At 41.1% G+C, this 6,259-nt stretch overlaps 1 long non-coding RNA gene across 1 annotated transcript; it reads left to right on the forward strand.

Moving 5' to 3' along the window:
• The first annotated feature begins 4,761 nt into the window (after window positions 1-4,761).
• LOC147313175 (uncharacterized) lies at window positions 4,762-5,984 on the forward strand. Its single transcript, XR_015125035.1, has 3 exons — window positions 4,762-5,051; window positions 5,579-5,625; window positions 5,941-5,984. It is a non-coding gene; the product is annotated as an uncharacterized LOC147313175 (long non-coding RNA).
• Window positions 5,985-6,259: the final 275 nt, after the last annotated feature.

The following is a 6,259-nucleotide window of genomic DNA, read 5'->3' on the forward strand; positions in this document are numbered from 1 at the left end:
CACCAATGTGCTGCCTCTTAGGGTCATGTGAATAAACACAAGGATGAACACAAGGTGTGATGTACAGTAGACGTGGACTCTAATTTTTTAAACAGTTTAAAAACATTTTAGCCTGGAGGCCAACTTGGACATCTTTTGGACCTCTTTAAGCATCACTTCATTAAATTAATATGAATTCAATCCTTTGTAAACGTCAGAGTGACACTTTTCATGATAATCTGAACATCTTTAGGTTTTGGGCTGTAGGTCAAACAAAGAACATCTTGCACTGTAAAATATTACGATCAGCATGATAGAAAAAGTCAAGGAAATGATCAGATCAAGAATATTTTGAATATATTGTTGGAGATGATATGAACTAGTTCATTGTCTTCTGTTGTGGCATTAATATTGTCTCATGCATTAAAAGGACACTCTGGATGGATTTTAAGTGTGCGTGTAGGCCGATATCTTAAAAGCTTCACTGTCATCCAAAACCTATTAAAAAGACATCAGTGAGTCATAGTGCTGACACATGCAGCGTTTACTTTGAGTCCGTCACCATCATGCAGCTACAAATAAAACCAAAAGGTTGATTAATTTACTACTTAAAATAAACCCTAACCAAAACACCGCTCCATCCTGTTTGGATGAAAAGTGGACCGTATTCCTGGAAATGTGAAACTTGCACATTTGCGAGATTTCAATCAACACCAGTTAATTTTGTTCTTTTAGTGAATCCAGACTCACACATTTTACCAATATGGTGTTGGAAACTGCTCTTAAAGCATTTTGTAAGACTGTAAACATAATTTAATAATTTAAATTTTTTTAAAAGTCATTTTAAAACCATTTAGTTTGGAATTGCATTCCAATGGTCTAAAGCAACGGTCCCCAACCTTTTTTGCGCCACGGACTGGTTTATGCCGGACAATATTTTCACGGACCGGCCTTTAAGGTGTCGCGGATAAATACAACAAAATAAAACTAGTACCGGTACCGAAAAAAAAAAGAAGATCTATTCATAACACACGTGAAAAGACCCGGGAAAGACTCGGGGAAGTCAAGGGGAGGCGGCGTGTGTTTAATGGTGAACAACAACTGGTGCAACAGTGCGAACGTTGTTCCTCTCACACGCTCCTGCACACCAAATCTGGAACTACTGTCCATCATGTGTCGTCCTTTTTATCTACCTCGGGAAGGCACAATCCCGCCCTCCGTTTGGCAAATCTGATCACGCCGCCATCTTCCTCATGCCAAAATACAAACAAAGGCCGAAACAGGAAGTTTCGGTTCAGAGGAAGGTCGCGCGCTGGACGGATCAATCGGTGGCCGCGTTACAGGACGCACTCGATGACGCAGACTGGGGCATGTTCAGAAACAGCTCCGATGATGATGTCAACGTGTTTACGGATACGGTTGTGGGATTCATCGGGAAACTAGCGGATGATACCATGGAGACAAAGACTATCACAACATTTCCCAACCAGAAGCCGTGGGTGGATAAAACCATCCGCGACGCTCTGAGATCCCACACCGCTGCCTACAACATGGGACTCACGACGGGGGACATGGACCCGTACAAAGCCACATCATATAACGTGCAGAGGGCGGTGAAAGAGGTGAAGCAGCGCTACGGGAGGAAACTAGAGTCACAACTCCAACAGAGTGACTCTAGGAGCCTGTGGCGGGGACTAAGGACAATAACGGACTATAAAGCACCAACAACCGGTATGACGAACGCGGCCGTGACTCTGGCAGATGAGCTGAACACTTTCTATGCTCGCTTCGAGGCTGTAGCTAAGGACTCCAACAATGCTAGTGCTAGCGGCGCTAACGGCTGCAGACAGGAAAATACTGCGAGCACCGGAAACGTGCTCGTCATCTCCGAGCATGAAGTAAGGAGAGCCTTCAAGAGAGTGAACACCAGGAAAGCAGCAGGACCAGACGGCATCCCAGGTCGTATCCTCAGAGACTGCGCATACCAGCTAGCTCCTGTGTTCACTGAGATATTCAACATCTCTTTATCTCAGTCGGTGATCCCCACATGCTTCAAAGAGTCCATCATTGTTCCTGTCCCGAAGAAACCCCACCCTGCTTCTCTCAATGACTATCGCCCTGTAGCCCTCACCTCAGTAGTGATGAAATGCTTTGAACGCCTGGTCAGAGACTTCATCATTTCTTCACTACCAGACACACTGGACCCACTACAGTTCGCTTACCGTCCAAATCGTTCCACAGACGATGCCATCTCTCATCTCCTCCACACATCACTCACTCACTTGGACACTAGAAGGGGGAATTATGTTAAAATGCTCTTCATAGACTACAGCTCTGCATTTAATACCATAATTCCCTCCACACTCACCACCAAGATGGAGCATCTGGGACTCAGCTCATCTATGTGTCAGTGGATCTCCAACTTCCTAACTGGCAGACCATAGGCAGTAAGGATGGGCGGACATGTCTCAGCCTCCACCACTCTCAGCACTGGAGCCCCCCAGGGGTGTGTTCTGAGCCCCCTGCTGTACTCTTTGTACACATATGACTGTGTGGCCACTACCAGCTCCACCACCATCATCAAGTTTGCTGACGACACCGTCGTGGTGGGCCTGATCTCTGATAACAACGAGACGGCCTACCTGAAGGAGATTAGGAATCTGGAGAACTGGTGCCAGAGGAACAACCTCCTTCTAAACGTCAGTAAGACAAAGGAGCTGATAGTGGACTTCAGCACTAAGCAGGAGAGGAACTACCAGACCCCTGTCATCAACGAGTGCCCAGTGGAGAGAGTGGACAGCTTCAACTACCTCGGAGTTCACATCACGCAGGACCTGTCATGGTCCTGTCACATCAACACCGTGGTGAAAAAGGCCCGTCAGCGTCTCTACCACCTCAGACGCTTGAGAGACTTCCAACTGCCCTCCAAGGTGCTCAGGAACTTTTAATCGTGCACCATAGACAAGCCACCATCCTGACGGGAAACATCTTAACCTGGTTCGGGAACAGCACCATGCAGGACAGACGAGCTCTACAGAGGGTTGTGCGGTCAGCTGAGCGCACCATCCGCTCCGAGCTCCCTGACCTGCACTCAATCTACAGCAGGCGGTGCTGGACCAAGGCCAGGAAGATCGTGAAGGACCTCAGCCATCCCAACAACAGACTGTTCTCTCTGTTGAGGTCAGGAAAGTGATTCTGCTCCCTGAAGACCAACACAGAGAGACTGAGGAGGAGCTTCTTCCCGCAGGCGATACGGTTTCTCAATCACACCACCACACAGTACTGACCCACACATATAGTTCTTACACACACACTGGACATTCTGGACATTGTTTTCACTTCATCACTTAAATCACTTTAAGCATATTTGCACTGCACAAGACATAATGTGGATTGCACAACACTGGTCACTACATTCTTCATTTCCGGTTAATACTTGTACAGCTGTTGTTATTGTGTATATATTTATTTATATTTCTTCATACATTCTTATATAGTTCTATATTGTGTATTTTGTTGTACAGTTACTTTATTTTCAACTTTAATTTATATATTTTATCTTATTCTTTCCCAGTTAAATTTACCCTTCATTCTAATTTGTGCTGTACAGTTATTTCATTTTTAACCTCAATTTATATGTTATTCCTTCCTAGTTAAATTTACCCTTTTTAATTTTTCATATTTATTTCCTATCTTATTCATAGCCTTTTCCTTTTTTGTTTTCTTAAGGTCACGAGCAGTTGTCCAAGCATTTCACTACATATCGTACTGTGTATGACTGTGTACGTGACAAATAAAATTTGAATTTGAATTGAAAACAGAGTTCACGATAAAACGATAACAAAATAATGCTAAAAACCGCTAAAAACCCTGAAAACCATACATTTCACACCTGAGCCTCAACTCTCACGGCCCGGTACCAAACAACTCACGTGGCCTGGGGGCTGGAGACCGCTGGTCTAAAGGAAGTTGGTGATAAAATTCTCTGTTCTATGGGATGAGGTTTCTGCTTCTGAAAGAACAGGACACACAGCAGTTAAATGTCACGTCTCTTAAGTTTGAACAGCATTAAAAACATGAAGAATTATCTGTAAACTCTGATCTGAGATGAACAAAAATGTGGAAATCATGTGCACAAGAACATCCATCCATTTTCTGTTTGTGCAAGCACAACCACGAAAAAACAACAACAAAGAAAACAACAGCTACACTGAATTTGAAATCATCAGATAAGCTGAAAAACAACAACAAAAAGTTTTTTGTGATTATTTTTTATGTTATGTTTTGTTTTATTTTTATGTTTACACTGCACCCAAACCCAATGCCCCCAATGATGGTGAGCCAATAGGGTATGTAAAAAAGCCAGTTGAGGTGGTTTGATCGTCCAAATCAAATTAAGCAGTTTCATTGTGGCATGGAAGTTTGACTCTAGAATATGAAAACATCTAAATTTAGCTGCAGCATTAGCCAAAACGTAAAGAATACACACAACATGAATGGGTCCAGATAGCCAAAGAACAAAGTACACAGAAAATGAGTCTGTGATAAGTCTGGAAGGCCATCTGAGGCCAAGAGAGCCCTTACTGCAGAGACTTTCTGGCCTTCAGCCTAGAGGGAGAAAATAGGAGTGGAAGGGAGGGGGAAAAAGCAGAAATGTGAACAAAGATGGAAGAGAAATGGATGCCAGCACCATCTGTGTGTCAGCTTACTGTGACTAAGGTTTGTGGATTTTTGAGCTGAGGTGTCTGATGTATGATGAAGAGGCTGAAGATGACCAGCAGCCTACAATCAAAAAAGTGAAATTTGGTGGTTATTGCATTTACAAGACTCTAACATGTAATTTGAACACAATGAATTTATGTTTCTAAGGTGAACGTAATAAAATCATATAAGATCTACATGAAATTTATCAACTTAGCGCTTCTTAAATTTATTCTTGTTGATATGACATGATAAAATCTAACAAGAGTGGTTAGCTGCCTTAAAGACTCGCGATATCACAAGATCACGTGAGATTCTAAACAACAAGAGGCAGGAAAGCACATGGTTTGCTTCACGGTCATCTTGGAAAGGTAAGAGTGAATCTATCTTCATCCATCTTGATGAAAATACTTTTTGCACAAAGGTATCATTAGTTTGTCGATTCTTTTCAGTTCTATTTATTCACATTTGTTTTTTAAAAAAAAAATCTGTTTGTTTATGCCACTCTAGCTAGCTAACACGTTAGTGCAAGAATATAGCACAATGTCATGCTAGCATGATAGCCTAATATGAAAGACTTAGCTACTCCAAATATAGATATTGTTTATAACTTAACCTCTGCACATAAGCTAGTTTGGCTCTACCACAGACACTGTTGTGATAAATTTACATTTTACGTGTGGGTTGTTGAAATTTGTAAGTTTGTAAGTTGCAACTGATGGACAGTGGTTTATTTAACAATTTATGTGTTTTTAGTACACTGAGGAGGAAAGACAAAACATGAACAGATATGTTTTCCTGTTTTTTAATTTTTTTGAAATTAAATATTTTTCTACTTAATAAACTTGGAGACTTGCAGTTCCCTCCTGTAAAGATAATAAATGTTTAATCTTATCAGGTGGTGAAAGGTCTGGAGAGCTGGCAGGCCAGTTCATCAAATTCATGGTGAGCTAATATTTTTCTTAAAAATTATGACATTCCCATGTTAAAAATGTAATATATTCATTTGTAAGTGACATATAGTTTTGAGACCAAGAAAACATTGCATTCTGATTTTATGTACACATCATCTAAACTTTCTTGAATTGGGGGTATGGCATGATTAAATTAATACACAAATTACAAAACAATATTAAAATGACAGACTTGTCTAAAATGCATAAATACTATTTGAAAAGATTAAGACTGTAAAACAATAGCCTCTGTATTTCTCACAAATTCCTGGTAATTCAACTAAAAGTTCTTTAATCCCACTGCTAGGTCGTTGAGATGGATTTCCGTATATATTTGTTTTTTCCCCCCTCTGTGTATAAAGACTGATGCTGTTGAAATCAGAAGAGAATACATCGCCAAAGGTCTTTGCGTGTACCTGAATGAAGATCCTAAGAAGCTGGTGAAGAATTACCTGGTATGTTAACTTGCCTGTATCCTTAACTAAGGAGATGATCAAAGATAAGCTTGAACTACATACAAAAAGTTTCAGGGGATGGGGTTTTCCTATAAATTACCGGTGGCTGTAAAAAAATACCTTTTAAAATAGGAAAAGTAAGAGCTTTAAGTTTCTCACTGGATACTACAC

This window comes from Aulonocara sp. 'chitande type north' Nkhata Bay, linkage group LG15 (genome assembly GCF_057382095.1).
Source record: "Aulonocara sp. 'chitande type north' Nkhata Bay isolate Kocher_YH1m ecotype deep benthic linkage group LG15, A_spYH_male_GT1.1, whole genome shotgun sequence".
Classification (NCBI taxonomy): domain Eukaryota; kingdom Metazoa; phylum Chordata; class Actinopteri; order Cichliformes; family Cichlidae; genus Aulonocara; species Aulonocara sp. 'chitande type north' Nkhata Bay.